Source organism: Neofelis nebulosa, chromosome 2 (assembly GCF_028018385.1).
Source record: "Neofelis nebulosa isolate mNeoNeb1 chromosome 2, mNeoNeb1.pri, whole genome shotgun sequence".
NCBI lineage: Eukaryota > Metazoa > Chordata > Mammalia > Carnivora > Felidae > Neofelis > Neofelis nebulosa.
In genome coordinates, this window is record NC_080783.1 from 201,755,711 (window position 1) to 201,773,554 (window position 17,844).

At 39.6% G+C, this 17,844-nt stretch overlaps 1 protein-coding gene across 2 annotated transcripts in view; it reads left to right on the forward strand.

Annotated features, from left to right (window-relative positions):
- Nucleotides 1-122: 122 nt before the first annotated feature.
- Nucleotides 123-17,844, forward strand: part of WASF2 (WASP family member 2) — a 74,050-nt gene continuing 56,328 nt past the window's right edge. The window contains exon 1 of one of the 2 annotated variants that reach the window (XM_058718454.1): nt 123-290. The gene's annotated coding sequence lies outside the window, so the exon portion shown is untranslated. Of the gene's footprint in view, nt 291-434; nt 599-17,844 lie in introns of those variants that run through there. The other variant, XM_058718457.1, reaches the window with a different exon arrangement.

The following is a 17,844-nucleotide window of genomic DNA, read 5'->3' on the forward strand; positions in this document are numbered from 1 at the left end:
TTTTGCGTATCTATTTAACTGGCACTCCACTCAGGCCAATGGAATGCCCGGAAGCCCCAGCAGGGTGGGGCAGAGAGCCAATCAGGGCCGTTGGCGGGGTGGGGCTGCGTCCCAGGGCGGGGAATCGCGTAATGGCGGACGCGGGCCGGGCGAGCGCGGCTGGGGGCGTAGCGCGCTGAGGGGGGTCTGGCTGTGTGGCGTCCCGGGAGGCGGCCAGCGGGAACGGACCCCGCGCGGAGAAGGGCGGCTGGGCGGCCCCTCTGTCGCTGAGGGCGGCCGCGCGAGACCAGGTGAGCAACAAGTCCCCGCGGGCGGGCCCCGCCGTGAGGCGCCGGGCCGGGCCGCCACCCTCCCCCCCACCTCCCCGCCCCGAGCCTCGCAGGGTCCTGAGGGAGTGGATGGCGTGCCTCTTGCCGCGGACCGGCAGTGGCCGGGCGAGCGGTCAGCGCGGGTAGCGTCTTCCTCTTCAGTCCCCTCCCCAGGGAGGAGGCGTCCTGGAGATCCCCTCGGAGACTTTGAGGGGCCCGCGAATCTGTGAGGCTGCGAAAGTGCCCCCAGCCTGATCTGGCGCTGCCACCGACTCGCTGTGTCACCTTGGGCAAGTCACTTTCTTCTCTGGGCCTCAGTTTACCGATTTGTAAAACGAAGGCTTTGCAGGCAGTTGTACATGAGTTGGATCTCAGATGTCTGATATCTTGGGCAAGTTCTTCCCCGGGCGGAGCTTCGGTTTCCATCTTCGGGCTATGAAAGAATTGAGGCGCTCTTTGAGACCCCTAGCCTAAGTTGAAGAGAGGAGTGTGTGTGTGTGTGTGTGTGTGTGTGCACGCGCGCGCGCACGGGATGGTTCTGCACGGTAGAGAGGAGAGTTGACTGAAGGGGCGGCTCTTCCACGAAGTCTCTGGATGGACCCCACACGATGATAAGGTGGAGTCCGGCTGTCTTGGTGCTCCAGGATCCTAGAGTCTCAGAGGTGGTGCAGTTTTACACACTGGTGTTCCCTAGCATCAGAGGAGAGGAAGGCATCCTTGGAACCTCTTGGGGCAATGATTGAAATTTAGGCCCAAAGGAATTCAGGAGGGTTCGGAGTAGCGCAGAGAGCATGTATGGCGCTCCTGCTACGTGCCAGCCCTTGTTTAGGCTTATGTTATTTAATTTTTACAGCCACTGTTGAGAGTTTACACATAGGAAACTAAGTTTCGGAGGAATTGAGTAACTTGTCCAAGGTCATGCGGTAAGGTACAGAGCTTATCAACCACAAGGTGTTGTCTTTGAGAATCGCTGGGCAAGGGGGAAGGCATTGTCCACTTAAAAAGAAGTTTGCTCTGTCACAAATAGGGGGAGGGGTCTGGTCCCAGACACTTCAATTGACTTCTGGCTTGGAGACAGGCTGGGTCTCCATCCCTGGATGGCTAATTATAAGTACATTCCCCTTCTTCAGTCTGTGAGTTTCTAAACTCAATTTCTAAATGGTAAAAGTCGTTTTGAAGTGTTTCAGAACCCCAAAGAACTCAGTTTGAATCCTGACTGGGTGGCCTGTAGAAGTTCACCAACTGTTGGCGTATAGACTTGATTCTCGGTGCAGGGTAGTGCCAGCCAGGTAATTTTTTCTCCTTTTTAGCTAAGAAGGCTAAATTTTCTTGGGATAAGAGAAATTTCCTGTTTGTTCAAATTTCTTTGGATTCCTGGAATGAAAGTTTCAGTAGCCCGCCTCTCATGAAACATAATGTTCCTTCCTTTCTGTGTGTTCTCTGTTAGATAACTTCTAGGTGAGTGAAGACTGTGGACCTGGAGTGAGAGACTGGTAGTTAGATACTATAAATTGTAGCCCTTAATTTTTCCATGCTTCAGCTCTTGGTTAATCAAAATGGTAGGACCGGCAGTGTGTATTGTTCTCTGTGTCAATGGTAGGGAAGAAAATTGGAAGAGGAAGTTGCTGAGAAAGAGGGCGTTTCTTAGCAGTGGAGCCAATATGTATTTCTTTGTTTGAAATTCTAAAACCAGAAAAGCAGCAGCTGAAGGAGGAAGGAAGGAAAGAACTGTGAAACTCTTCTTCCAGTTCAGATATCCTTAAGAGCTGTTCCTGTTGCTGTCCCTGCCCAAGGAGCTGCTCTTACAGAAAAAGTCCATTGTAATTTGTTCAAAGTTGAGAAATTGTATTCTAGAATGAAATAATTTTAAATCTGAAACCCTCTGAGATAAATTTCTTAAAAATTAGAACATTTTACTGAGTACGTTATCAGTGGATGATTCTTTTACCCAACTTAATTACTAATTGCAGTTTAATTTCAGTCTAAGAAGAATTGAACTAGATACTGTAAATATCACCACCACTTGAGAAAACACGTAATGGTGTGTTCAAGTTTTGACATTTGTTGAAAGTATTTTTAATGCTTTGTTTTACAGGATTGTGTATGTGTGAATAGATGTTGTTAAGGCAGTGAATTTATTGTACGTGAAGATCTACCTTCATTTTCTGTATTAGTTATATGTTCTGTATAAGACTTAGTCCTAAATTAGCATGTCAGTCCATAGTATCTTGCGGCCAAAAAAAAGTTCCTGGGGGCGCCTGATAGCTCATTTGGCTAGGTGTCCTACTCTTGATTTTGGCTCAGGTCATGATCTCACCGCTTAGGGCTCTCCTGACAGTGAGGAGTCTGCTTGGGATTCTCTCTCCCTCTGTCTCTGTCCCTTCCCTGCTTGCATGTTTTTTTTTCTCTCTCTCTCTCAAATCAGTAAACTTGAAAAAAATTCTTGGGGCCAGATTTTTTTTTTGAATTTAGAATTTGGGGGATTTTAGAAAAGGAATATGGTACATGTACTGTGTGTTATGTAACATCCCAGAGAGGTCTGGGGCAGTACTTTGTAATCAAACACATTACCATTTCTGTAGTGAAATGTACTGGTATAAGTAAATAGTATAAATAGGTTCATGTCATTTCATGTCAGATTTTACCACCAAATGGATAATGACAAACTTGTTTTTACAGCCTTTTAGATTTTGGAATTGAAGTTAAGGGATTGTGGACCTGTATGGATAAAATTTATAAGATGAGGAGGATAATTACAGGGAAAAGTATTGTAAACCAAACTAATTTCAAAGCCATGGGTCCTAAAAACAGTACTACATGGAAGACAATTTTTGTTTGTATGCTTTTTTCATGTAATATTCTTATTCTACTTAATATATGCCAATGTACATTTTTCCTTAAGTACCAAGATTTACCTTTTAATACCCTCATTGATCCCTGGTTTAGATGTTTGAATGACACCGTAACCCTCTTTTTTCTTTTTTCTTTTTTTTTTTTTTTTTTTTTTTGAGAGAGAGAGAGAGAGCACAAAACAGAGGGAGAGAATCTTAAGCAGGCTTCATGCCCAACTCAGAGCCCGATGATGGGCTCAATGTCACAACCCTGAGATCATGACCTGAGCCGAACTTGAAGCGTAATCTATAGGGTGTTGTGCTCATTAGTTTTTGTGTAGCAGTTAAGAGAATTGTACCTTTGGGGCACCTGGGTGGCTCAGTTGGTTGAGCGTCCAACTAGATTTCGGCTCAGGTCATGATCTCACAGTTTGGTGAGTTTGAGCCCCAGGTTGGGTTCTGCGCTGGCAGTGTGGTGCCTGCTTGGGATTCTCTCTCTGCCTCTCCCCTGCATGTGCATTCTCTCTCTTTCTCAAAATAAATAAATAAATAAACTTTAAAAAAAGAGAGACTCGTACCTTTTTTCTGTGTAATTCAGAGAGAGACTAATCAAGTGAGGATCTTTATATTCATATTTGCAGAATGTAAAGTTCATGCTCTCTTCAGGATAGTCTTTAATATGAGGTTATCACTGCTGGGTAGGATGCTGAGTAGGATTTAGGTTAAGAAAAAAAAAATTTTTTTTTTTTTTTTTTTTTTAAGTAAGTTCTGCATCCAACACAGGGCTTGAATTCATGACTTCAAGATCAAGAGTCATACTCTACTGACAGAAAATTTTTTATTTTTTCGGGAGTCCGGCTGCCTCAGTGGAGAGCATGTGACTCTTGATCTTGGGGATGTGAGTTCAAGCCCTACTTTGGGAGTAGAGTTTACTTAACAGTATTTCTTATTTTTTATTTTTGAAGCTTCCACAATTTGAACATCCTAGTAAGGAGTTTACTAAAATATATTTTTAATTTAGAATATTTTTAAAAATTTAGAATATTTTTATTTTAAGCATGTGCTATATGAGAAATTTGAATTTACCAGCCTTATGAATTTGGATGATTTCTTTAAATGGCCAAGGACCTCTAGGAACAAATTATAAAAACTCTATTCTTTACTCTTCCTGGGTGCTTCAGCTATAAAGTGAGGTGGACTGGTGTTGTTGGAGGTTAAAGAATTATTTCTTCTCTTTAAAAGAAGCTCCATGGGGCACGTGGGTGGCTCAGTTAGTTTAGCATCCCACTCCTGATCTCAGCTCAGGTCTTGGTCTCAGCGTCATGAGTTTGGGCCCTGTGTTTGGGCTCTGCTCTGGGCATGAAGCCTACTTAAAAAATTTTGAGAGAATCTGGCCATCAGGATATCCCGTAGCCTCCTGTTTTGTGGTCCTCATTCATCTTTCTACTTGGGGTCTCTCCATAGTTCCTGAGAATGGTACTTTCACTGTCTGGGAGATTGAATGGGTGCAGAACAGTGTATCAGGAGTTGCAGGTAGATTCGGTGTATGACTGGACTAGGCAAGAGGAGCAGTTCTTTTCCTGACTACCCCAGTTTTTTCTATTTCATAAGCACTGCTAGTATTGTAAAAGGATTACAACTGGTGGACTAATATCCTATTCTAAATTACTCTGTTGTGATTGTGGATAAGCTCTTCAAGACAGGAACTGTGTCTTGTACTTTTGTATTCTGTAGTGCATCAAACTTGTTTTGCATTAGAATTTACCATTAAAACATATTCATATCTGGGTTGGGAGCTCTGATGTCGGAACACAACCAAGGTTGACAACCATTGACTTCAGTACATTGTAGGTGCTCAATAAATTTATGTTGGTTACTTTGCTGGGGCTCCTGGCATGCACTGGATGGGATGGAAGAGGACCCAGATTTTTTCATAAAGTAAAATCGCTTTCCAAGAAACTGACACAGTTGGCAGATCTGGACCCATAGTCAGTTCATTGCTAGTTACTCTGCCACATCACCACCCTGATTTTGTGACTTAGGCAGGATGGGATACAGGCAACTGAAAGTTTTGTTTATTTCTTGGGTAGTAGCCTTACTGAGTATGATTGATTAGGATGACAGTTGCTAAACTGAAGACAGGTAGAAAATGCAATAATTGTTTGGGGTTTGGGTAAGGGAGGTGGGTTGCTGGGCACCAGGGATGCCAAGAGAAAAAATGAAAGGTTGTAATTTGACTGGGTCTCCAACACATAACACAATGTATGGAACATAATTAGTGTTCTATAGCTTTTTTGTTGACTGAAGAAATGAATGGCTCTTTGTTTGGAAAGAGGCTTATATGCTGTGAAATAAGATACTTCCTACTCTTCCTTCTGAACTGAGCTAAGATGTCATCTCTTCCATGAAGCCTTCCCAGGAAAAATTGAGTGACTCCTTTATATGTTTTCTCCTTTGTCAAAACATTTATCAGATTGTCAAATCTGATATTAGACAAATTACAAAACTCTTCTCCCTGCCTGTCCATGAGCTCCTTAAGAACAGACTGATTTTTTTTTTTTCCCTTAATGTTTATTTGAGAGAGAGAGAATCCCAAGCAGGCTCCAAGCTCTGAGCTGTCAGCACAGAGCCCAATGCGGGGCTCAAACCCACAAACCGTGAGATCATGACCTGAGCCGAAGTCAGACACTTAACTGACTGAGCCATCCAGACGCCCCTGAATTGTTCATTTTTATTAGACTGATGCCCAATATGCAGTAAAGGCGTGGTAGATGCTAATAATGCTTAAACCGTGGCCTCTGTCTTCTATTTCATTCTTGTAGCTTCACTTTCTTCCAATTCATAGTCTTTTCAGTTCAGATCAGCAAATATTTATTTATTGAATGTCTTCTGAGAGGTAGGTCTTTCTTAGGCCTTAGGGTAGGGTTTCTCAGCCTTGGGTACTGTTGACATTTTGGGCTGGATAATTCTGTCATTTTGGAGGGCTGTCCTGTGCTTTGTGGGATGTTTAGCAGCATCCCTGGTCTTTCCTCACTACCCATTAGCACCCTTTTCTCACTAGCTCTGATAACCAAAAATGTCTCCAGATATTGTGAAATGTCTCCTGAGGGGCACAATTGCCCCTGTTGAGAACTACTATATCAAGGGTAGAAGTGGTGGAATCATAGAGAGAAGTAAATATAGATGTTCTGAGAGGTGTACACTCTCCTTTTATTCATTTTTTCTAGTTACATAGTTTCTTGTCTATGACTTTTGGATAAGAAAGAAAAATCAGGGAAACCAGGTGACAACCTTAAAATAGCCTCATTATTTTTTTTTTCTGTTCAATTTTATTTTATTTGGTTTAAATATATTAGAGCAGTATAGCTAGCTGCATTATTTATGCAGATTTATGTAAATTTAGTTTCTACCACTGATAAGTTGGAGTAAAGAACTATTAGAATATTACTACCTTGCGTAAAAGACTTTCTCAGAAAAGCTCATAGCTGAAAAGTTTAATACCTAAAGAAAAATCAGCATTGGTATAATAGAGAACTTTCCAGGACTTGTTTAGGATTCTTCTTTGATACTTTTTGAGCTTTATGGCTAAGATATCTTTTGATGTCCCTGCATAGTTACTTTATAACTCTAAAAAAACATGTTTAACTAATGGATGTGTTTTTCTAAGCTCAGTATTTTTTGTAATAGCTAGATTGGTCAAGGCAATGGTTCTTGGTCCCTTGGGGCATTCATAAAGTGATTACAAGTCAGTAGTAACATTTGGGGACTTCACTCTCCTTTGGCCAACCCTCTACAATATAACATTATAATCATTCATGTCTTAGTCACCATTAAAGTGATGTTGAATGAGTGTTTTTTCCTGTTCCATTTGAAGTTGTGAATGGTACTCTGGAGAATTCAAATGTATAGTTATGAATGGTATCTCAGAATAGTTACCATTTATGCAAATGAAACACACTTCTTAACTTAGAAACCAAACAGAATTGAATTAGGAAAGAGAAGAATAGAAACAAGAATTGTTGAATGCTTGCAGAGGAAATAATGTTCAGATATAGAAATATCTCAGAAAAATGTGCTCTTTATGATTACACACTAATAAAGAAAAATAGTTTGAAATTGATGGGAGAGGCTATTAAACTTAGCCTGTGATATTACTTTTCAAGCTGCTTTTCTTTTCTGGTAAAATATGGGAGTCTGAGGCATACTCTCTTAGATGTAAGATTAATTCCAGTTGAACAGAAGTAAGTCTCTTATTTTTAGAATATAGAAGCCCTTTTGAAAAGTAGCAGTGGTTCAGCTTAGTTCCAGTTTAGGTAAATATGTGTATGTATATGCACACATACATATGTACACACATAAATATGATGTGGCTTATGGTGACCCTTAAACTTTGTAGTTGACATAGTAAAATAACAAGAACAATCCTTTTACTTTCAAGTATTCAAAACCGAGACCTTTGTCTCCCCTGATTATGCCATTGTTCTAGCAAGTACTCAGTCTAAAAAGCTTTCTCAAATCACATCTTGAGAAATTGTGTTTAACTGTGTAGAAGGAGGTCTTAGGTCATGCACATAGATGTTCCTTTTCATTCACAAATTAAGAACTCTAAGTAAATTTCCCTTTGTAGAATACTGATAGTATCTTAAGAACAGTATTCCTGATACCAAGGTCATCTGTGGAATTATAAGAAGTATAAGACCCCATCTCTGTAGAAACGTATTTGCCCCCTTCTTTACTTTTTTAAAAAGTTTATTATTTTTTTGGGGGGTGGGGGGGAGGAGAAAGAGAAGGAGAGAGATTCCCAAGCAGAGTCTGCACAGTGAGCACAGAGCTCAGTGTGGGGCTCGAACTCACGAACCATGAGATCCGAAGCTCAACTTCCTGAGCCACCCAAGTGCCCCATGCCCCCTTCTTTACTTTTAAAACTCCTTCAGCATTCATTTGCAATGAATAATTTGCAAAGCACAGTATTCCCACTTTGATATATTCCATTATAGTCACTTCCCAGCACTTGAGATAAGTTATATTATGTTAATAGCTACATTTTACAGGTAAACAAGTTCAGAAGAGTAACTTAAAGTCACTCAACTAATAAATAGCAGATTTGAGATTGAACACTGTCTCCTCCCTGCCCCCTCATTGTACTCTACCCTTTATCCCAGCCCCATCTATTTGAAGTATAGTTGACACACAATGTTACATTAGTTTCAGTTGTACAACATAGTGATTTGACAATTCTGTGCTCACCACAAGTACAGTTTACCTTCTGTCATTGTAACAGGGCTATTGCAATACCATTTACTATCTTCCTTATGTTGTACCTTTCATCCCCATGACTTATCATTCTGTAACTAGATGCCTATACCTCCCACTCCCCTTCACCCATTTTGCCTATCCTCCCAGCCTCTTGTCCTTTACTTTTTAATGAGATTTTTTTTTCATTTTTATTTATTTTGAGAGAGAGAGTATGCATGTATGTACATGCGAGTGAGGAAGGGGCAGAGGGAGAGAGAGACTCTTACGCAGGCTCCATGCTCAGAGCATTGCCCGATGCCAGCTCAATCCCATGACCTTGGGATCATGACCCAAGCTGAAAAAATGAGTTGGACACTTGGGGCGCCTGGGTGGCTCAATTGGTTAAGTGTCAGACTCTTGATAACAGCTCAGGTCATGCTCTCATGGTTGGTGAGACAGAGCCCCACGTTGGGATTCTCTCTCTCCCTCTCTCTCCCTCTCTGCCCTACCTCCACTTGTGCTTATTCTCTCTCTCAAAATAAATAAACAACAACAACAAAAAGTTGGGCGCTCAACTGACTAAGCCATCCAGGTGCCCCTTAATGAGAGTTTTTTAATGGTTCAGTTTACATACTGTGAAATGGACAGAAATCCAAGTATGTAATTAGATGCATTTTGACAAATGTAAACACATGTGTAACCAAGAGATAGAACATTTCCATAACCACATATCCTTTCAGTCAGCCCCTACTGTCTTAGAGGCAACCACTGTTTTGATTTCTATTCTTACAAATTAATTTTGCCTGTTCTTGACTCATAGCATGTGCACTCTTGTGTCTGAATTCTTCTGTTCAATATAAAGGTTTGTTTTTTTTTTTTTTTTTTTTACAAGTTTATGTGTTTATTTTGAGGGGGGCGGGGGGAGGGACGGAGGGAGGGAAGGAGAGAGAGAGAGAGATGGAGAGGGTTCAAGCTGCACGGTCAGTGAGGAGCCCAACGCAGGGCTTGAACTCACGAACCATGAGATGTGGACTTGAGCTAAAGTCCGACGCTTAACTGACTGAGCCACCCAGGCACCCTTGTTTGATATAGTTTTTGAGATTCATTCATGTTGATGTGTATATTGGTATGAACCCAAGTCTTTTGATGCATATCTAGAGTTCTTTCCAACAAACTGCAGCTTCTAATTTGCTTACACTTATATCACATCCTCTCCTGACTTTTTGTTTTTTTGCTTTAGCATTTGCATGTAATTTATTTCTTTTTTCTAATATCCTAGATTTATTTCTTTTTAAGATCTCTTTGAAATTACAAAAGTAATACATGCTCATTGCAATAAATTACACAATCAGAAGTGAATAAAGAGTGAAAGTTTTGTCAGATTTATTTTTATTTCTGCCTTTTTCCAATTATGAAAAGAATGAGTGCTCTTTGTAAAAAAATTTTAAAGAATTGCCAAATTCAAAAGTATGAAGCACAGAATAAGACTCATCTGTGATCTTACCAGTTAGCATTTTGGCGTATCTTCCTCTTTCTGTGCATTTTGTTTGCCATAGCTAAGACCATAGTTTAGGGATATTTAGGCTTGCCTTTTTCCATAGGTTTGCCACATCCATGTTAATCAGTTTTTTTGTTTCAGCGTTCATGTTTTTGGCCATCCTAAATTTAAATATCTTGCTGGCAGTGATCTCGGCTGAGTTGGCCTCATCAGGCATCATTTTTTAAGATTTCCTGTGCACTCCACCATTCACCTCATTCTTATATATCCAACACCCAACATTTCTTGCAGAGTAGGAGACAGAATAGTTGTATGGTTGTGAGTGAAGATTCTGGAGTCAGTCCGTCTGAGTTCAGTTGTAGGCTCTTTCACCTACTGGTTCTGTATGCTGTCTTGGGCAGTGATTCAGCCTCAGTTTTGTCATGTGTAAAATGGAGACCTGTCTAATTTTTCTGTAAAATATAGAGCATATCTCAAAGAGTATTAGAAGGATTAAATGACATCATTACTTAGCCCAATGCTCCATAAATGTTAACAGTTGTTGTTATAAATTAGGAAATGGAATATTTAGTTGGGGACATCATCTATCTAACCTTGAATTCTGCTTGTGGGAAAGGGATGAAAATGTCAGCTTCAAAATTTAGGACTATGTTGCCCCAAATTCATAATTTCTCTTAGAAGTTTATTTAAAAAATTTTTTTAACATTTGTTTATTTTTGAGAGAGAGAGACAAAGTGTGAGCAGGGGAGTGGCAGAGAGAGGGAGACACACAATCTGAAGCAGACTCCAGGCTCTGAGCTGTCAGCACAGAGCCCACTGCAGGGCTTGAACCCATGAACTACAAGATCATGATCTGAGCCGAAGTTGTATGCTTAACCAACTGAGCCACCCAGGCACGCCTATCTTAGAAATTTCTTATGGAAATGTTACCTATGCATTTATCTAGACTATCTGAATTACTTTTTCTTATATCCTGTCCACCCCATCTGAGTAATGAGTTTTATTACTTTATATGCTTGATTGCATAGTAAACTATTACTTTTTTATTGGTCCTAATAAAAGCAAATAGCTGCTGGGTAGTAAGTGTATACAAACTATGTGCCAGGCATTGTGCACATTCCTCCTCACAGCAGTCCTTCAAATTAGTTGTTATTTACAGATGGGAAAAGTGAGGTTGGAAGAAATTATTATGTCCTTGGTCACACAGGTAAGCCTACTGGTACTAGTATTCAAAACCTTCCTCTTTTTTGCGAATGCAAAAAGTGGCTGGTGCAGCCACTCTGGAAAACAGCATGGAGGTTCCTCAAAGAACTAAAAATAGAACTACCCTACGACCCCGCAATTGCACTACTAGGCATTTATCCAGGTGATAGAGGTGTGCTGTTTCAAAGGGACACATGCACCCCCATGTTTCTAGATGCACTATCGACAATAGCCAAAGTATGGAAAGAGCCCAAATGTCCATTGATGGATGAATGGATAAAGAAGATGTGAGAAAAAAAAAAAAAAAAAAAAAAAAAAAAAAAAAGAAGATGTGAGATATATATATATATATACAAGGGCAGGATATATATATATTTATATATATATTTATATATATATATTTATATATATATATTTATATATATATTTATATATATATATTTATATATATATATTTATATATATATTTATATATATATATATTTATATATATATTTATATATATTTATATATATATCAATACACACACACACAATGGAGTATTACTTAGCAATCAAAAAGCATGAAATCTTGCCATTTGCAACTACGTGGATGGAACTGGAAGGTATTATGCTAAGTGAAATTAGAGAAAGACAAAAATCATATGACTTCACTCATATGAGGACTTTAAGAGACAAAACAGATGAACATAAGGGAAGGGAAAAATAATATAAAAACAAGGAGGGGGACAAAACAGAAGAGACTCATAAATATGGAGAACAAACTAAGGGTTGCTGGAGGGGTTGTGGGTGGGGGGATGGGCTAAATGGGTAAGGGGCACTAAGGAATCTATTCCTGAAATCATTGTTACACTGTATGCTACCTAATTTGGATGTAAATATATATATATATATATAAATAAATAAAATTTAAAAAATAAAATTAAAAAATAAAAGAAATTTTTGCAATGAAGTAAAAAAAAACAAAAAAACACCCCAAACACAAAGCCTTCCTCTTTACCTTCTTTGCCTGTTTTTTTTTGGGGGGGGGGCATATTTATTTTGAAAGAGAGAGAGACTGTGCATGTGAATGGGGGTAGGGGCAGAAAGAGAGAAAGAATCCCAGGCAGGTTTCGCACTGTCATTGCAGAGCCTGATGTGGATTTTGAGCTCATAAACCCTGAAGTCATGACTTGAGCCAAAGTCAAATGCTTAACCAACTGAGCCACCCAGGCACCCCAACTTCTGTCTTTCTGATTTTAAAATTTGGACTTACAAAATAATTTAATACACTTTGTTTCTTTAGACTTATATCTGCTTTATAATTTCTAGGATTTGATGTGAATCTGTGTTTACCCTGTCACACCCCCTTTTTTTTAATATTAAAGTGTTGTCTGTTGGGGCACTTTAATTGAGTTGGTTAAGCATTTGACTTTGGCTCAAGTTGGTGGCTCCTGAGTTGAGCATCCGGCTTCGGCTCAGGTCATGATCTCATGGTTTGTGAGTTCTAGCCCCGCATGAGGGTCTGAAGCCTGCTTCAGATTCTGTGTCTCCCTCTCTCTGTGCCCCTCCTCTGCTTGCTCGATCTCTGTCTCCCTCAAAAATAAATAAATGTTTAAAAAATTTTAAAAGAAAAGTGTTGTCTATCTATGTTATATAAAAAACCTGTAAGCATACAGAAGCTCCTCTGTCCTTTGGTCTTTTTGGATACCTTTATATGCCTTCTCTGTTTTACCTTTTTTGTGCAGTGATGACCACAACTGCACATTCTATTCTGGGTACAGATACACTTCGGTTTGTACAAGGGCAGGATAATGTGTTCTGTGTTTCCAAAGCTTTCAGAATAACAGCCAGCATTTTGTTGCCTTTTTTTTTTTTTTTTTTTTTTTTTGGTAGCTGTGTTCAGGATAAGACCAGAGACTCTGAAATCCTTTTCTTATATTGTAACAGGTAGCTTTGAAGCTCATCTTCTGATAATTATAGTTTGGACTATTTTTCCTTTACTGCATTACCTTATTTTTGTCTACATGGAAGCTATTTTCCACATTTCTTAACACGTAACTTTGTACCACCATACTTCTAGCTACTGTTGTAGATTTATCTGCCAACAGGGAAGATTTCACTAGATGTTTTTTTCTAGGTAATTTCTAAAAATGTTACTTGGGATAGGTTTCAGCATCAATCCCTGGGGGACTCCTTTGGTTTTGTTTGTTTGTTGTTGTTTTGTTTGTTTGTTTGTTTTTAATTTGTTAAGTAATCTCTATACCCAACCTGGGACTGGAACTCATGACCCCAAGATCACGAGTCACATGCTCTATAGACTGAGACAGCTGCTAGAGCATGCTACTCTTTTTTGTTGTTTTTGTTTTGTTTTGTTTTGTTTTGTTTTTTTCAAGTAGGCTTCACACTCTGCACGAAGCCCAACATGGGGTTTAAATTCGACACTGAGATCAAGAGTCAAATGCTTAACCAACAAGCTACCCCGGCGCCCCAGTTTTGTTTTTGTTTTGGAACATGTCACTGTTGATCTTGGGGTCATGAGTTTGAGCCCCATGTTGAGGGTAGAGTCTACTTAAATAAAAAATAAAAAAATAATAAAAAATTATTGGGGTGCCTTGCTGGTTCAGTTGGTAGAGTATGCAGCCCTTGATCTGAGTGTTGTGAGTTCAAGCCCAATATATATTGTTTGTAGAGATTACTTAAAAATAAAAGAAATTAAAAAAAAAATTATTGGCGCTTGGATGGCTCTGCCGGTTGAGCTTCCAACTCTTGATTTCGGCTCAGGTCATGATCTCACAGTTTGTGAGTTTGAGCTCCATGTGGGGCTCCATGATGACAGTGCAGAACTTGCTTGGAATTCTCTTTCTCCCTCTCTGTGCGTGCTGTCTCTCAAAGTAAATAAAACAACAACAAAAAATTATTATCTGACATATAAAACTCCAGCAATTTAAATACTTGAATTAATCGTGCTTTTGTTTTATTTTTACAACAGTTTATTGAAATATTATTGACCTACAATTAACCACATATATTTAAAATGTAAAATTTTAGTTCTGACTCATGTATGTACCCGGGAAACCACACCATAGTCAAGAAAATAAACATTTCCATTACCCCTCAATGTTTCCTTCTGCCCCTTTGTGATCACTTCCTCCTGCCCCACTGCCTGGCTCCCACCCTCTTCATCAGCAACCACTGATCTGCTTTTTATCACTATAAATTAGTTTGTATCTTTTATTTTTTTTTAATTTTCAAAATTTTTTAAATTTGAGAGAGAGAGAGAGAGAGAAAGCACGTGTGCCAAGTGGGGGAGAGGGGCAGAGGGAGAGAGACAATTCCAAGCAGGCTCCATGCCACGCATGGAGTCTGACTTGGTTCTTGATCCCACAACCCTGGGATCATGACCTGAGCTGAAATCAAGAAATCGAGTTGGACACCCAACTGATTGAGCCACCCAGGCGCCCCTAGTTTGTATCTTTTAGAATGTTACATAAATGGAAATATGGAGTATGTGCTCACTGGGACATGGAAGTTTGACATCTTGCATTCAGGATGATTATTTTGAGATTCATCCATGTTGCAAGTATCAGTAGTTGCCCAATAATGATTGATTGTGTAAATATACCAGTTTGTTTATCCACTCACCTGTTGATGGACATTTGAGTTGTTCCAGTTTGGGGCTATTAAAAATAAAGCTGCTGTAGCATTTGTGTATAAGTCTTTGTATAGACCTTTCTTTTTGATTTAAAAAAATGAGATATAATTTACATGCCAGACAATTTACCCTAAATTTAAAGTGTGCAGTTCAGTGTTTTTTTAATATTTTCACAAAGTTGTAGAACCATCGTCACTATTTAATTTTAGAACATTTTAATCACCCCCAAAGAGATAGCAGATATTCTCCATACCTCCCTCCTCCCTCCTAGGCAACTATTAATCTACTTTCTGTCTCTGTGGATTTGCTTGTTTTGGACATTTCATCTAAATTCAGTCATACAATATATGGTCTTTTGTGTTTGGCTCCTCTCACTTAGCATAATATTTTCAAGGTTCATTTGTGTTGTAGCATGTGTCAGTACTTCATTCCTTTTATGGCTGAATAGTATTCCATTGTATGGATGGATGGACCACATTTATTTATCTATTCATCAGTTGGTGGACATTTGGATTGTCTATTTGACTGTTATGAATAATGGTGTTTTAACATTCATGTACAGAATTTTTGTGTGGACATGTGTTTTCAGTTCTCTTGAGTATATACTTGTGAGTGGGTTTGCTGGGCCATGTGATAACTCTGTGTTTGAGAAACTGCCAGATTTTTTTCCAAAGTGGCTACACATTTTACATTTCTGCCAGCAGTGTATGATTCCAATTTTTCCACATCCTCACCAATATTTCTTACTTACCTTTTTGGTTGTAGCCATCTTGGTGAGTGTGAAGTGATATCTCGTGTTTTGATTTGCCTTTTCATAATGACTAATGATGGTGAGCATCTTTTAATGTTTGTTGGCTATTTGTATATCTTCTCTGGAGAACGTCTATGTAAATGTTTTGCCCATTCTCAAATTGGGTTGTTCTTTTATTATTGAGTTGTAACAGTTTTTTGTATACTGTGGATACAAATTCCTTATCAGATATGATTTGCAAATGTTTCCTCTCATTTCTGTGGGTTGTTTTCACTTTCTTTGTTCATGCCCTTTAAAGCACAAAAGTTCTTTTTTTTTTTTTTTGAAAAAAATTTTAAGTTAATTCATTTTGAGAGAGACAGAGTGAGTGGGGGAGGGGCAGAGAGAGAATCTCAATCAGGCTCTGCACTGTCAGCCTGAGCCCTATACGGGACTCAAACTCATGAAACTTGAGACCATGACCTGAGCCGAAGTTGGACACCTAACTGACTGAGCCACCCAGGTGCCCTTTAATAGCATTTAATATTTAATAGAATTCTTGAAAAGGGTACAATTTTAAAAATTTGGTGTTTACATCATATTTGTGCATTTCTAGGTTAATCCTCAAGCACTGTTATTTGGTCACACAGTGTTAATTAACGGTTTAAAGCTTGCTTCTTGTGACAAACAGTATAACGTGAGTGCACCTGAAAGTATTTTTTTCTTTAAAAAAAATTTTTTTTAATGTTTATTTTTGACAGAGAGAGAGAGAGAGACAGAGCATGAGTGGGGGAGGAACAGAGAGAGAGGGAGAGACAGAATCTGAAGCAGGCTCCAGGCTCTGAGCTGTCAGCACAGATCCAGACGCAGGCCTCGAACCCACAGACTGTGAGATCGTGACCTGAGCTGAGGTCGGATGCTCAACCGACCGAGCCACCCAGGCGCCCCTGAAAGTAATTTTTTCTGTTTGTATTTTTCCTAAGTTATTGTGTTGTATTGCATTGTATTGTATTTTAGTTAGAGAGGGCGCAGGTGAGCGAGGGGCAGAGGGAGGGAGAGAGAGAGAATTCCACACAGGCTCCATGCTGTCAGCACGGAGCCCAAAGCGGGACTCAAACTCACCTGAAGTGGGCTTGAGCTCACTCGATGCCAGCCTCAAACTCATGAACCATGAGATCATGACCTGAGCTGAAGTCAGATGCTTAACCAACTGAGCCACCCAGGCACCCCTAAGTATTTTATTCTTTTTGATGCTATTGTAAATGAAATTATTTTTTTAATTTCATTTTTGGATTCTTCATTGCTAGTGTATAGCGATAGAGTTCATTTTTGTATATTGATCTTATATTTTGCTACCTTGATTCTAGCAGTTTGTGTGTGTGTGTGTGTGTGTGTAACTTAGCATTTTCTGTATACAAGATCATGTCATCTGCAAATAATTTCCAATTTTTCCTTTACAATTTTATGCCTTTTATTTCTTTTTTCTTGTCTGATTGACCTGGCTAGAACCTCTAGGACACTGTTGAATAGAAGTGATAAGACGATATCATAGTCTTGTTCCTGATCTTAGAGGGGAAAATCTTTCTGGTTTTGATATCAGTAGTACTTGCCTCATAGAATAGGTTCAGATGTGTTTGTCCTTATTACTTTTGAAGCAGATCTCAGACTTCGTATCATTTGTAAATATTTCAGCATATATCTCTAAAATACAAGTATTCCCCAATTGAAACATAATTTTAAGATTTATTTTTATTTTTTTAATGCTTATTTAGTTTTGAGAGAGAGAGAGAGACACAGTGCGGGTGGGGGAGGTGCAGAGAGAGAGGGAGACACAGAATCCAAAGCAGGCTCCAGGCTCTGAGCTGTCAACACACAGTCCCATGAAGGGCTGGAACCCATGAACCACAAGATCATGACATAAGCTGAAGTTGGACATTCAAACAACTGAGCCACCCAGGTGCCCTTTAAAATTAAAAAAAAATTTTTTTTAAATGTTTATTATATTTGAGAGAGAGACACACACAGTGTGAGTGGGGGAGGGGCAGAGAGAGAGGGAGACAGTATCTGAAGCAGGCTCCAGGCTCTTAGCTCTCAGCACAGAGCCCCACAAGGGGTTCAGACTCACAAACTGTGAGACCATGACCTGAGCCAAAATCAGACATTTAACCGACTAAGCCACCCAGGCACCCTAAGATTTTATTTTATTTTATTTTTATTTATTTATTTTTTTAACGTTTATTTATTTTTGAGACAGAGAGAGACAGAGCATGAACGGGGGAGGGGCAGAGAGAGAGGGAGACACAGAACTGGAAGCAGGCTCCAGGCTCCGAGCCATCAGCCCAGAGCCCGACGCGGGGCTCGAACTCACGGTCCGTGAGATCGTGACCTGAGCTGAAGTCAGACGCT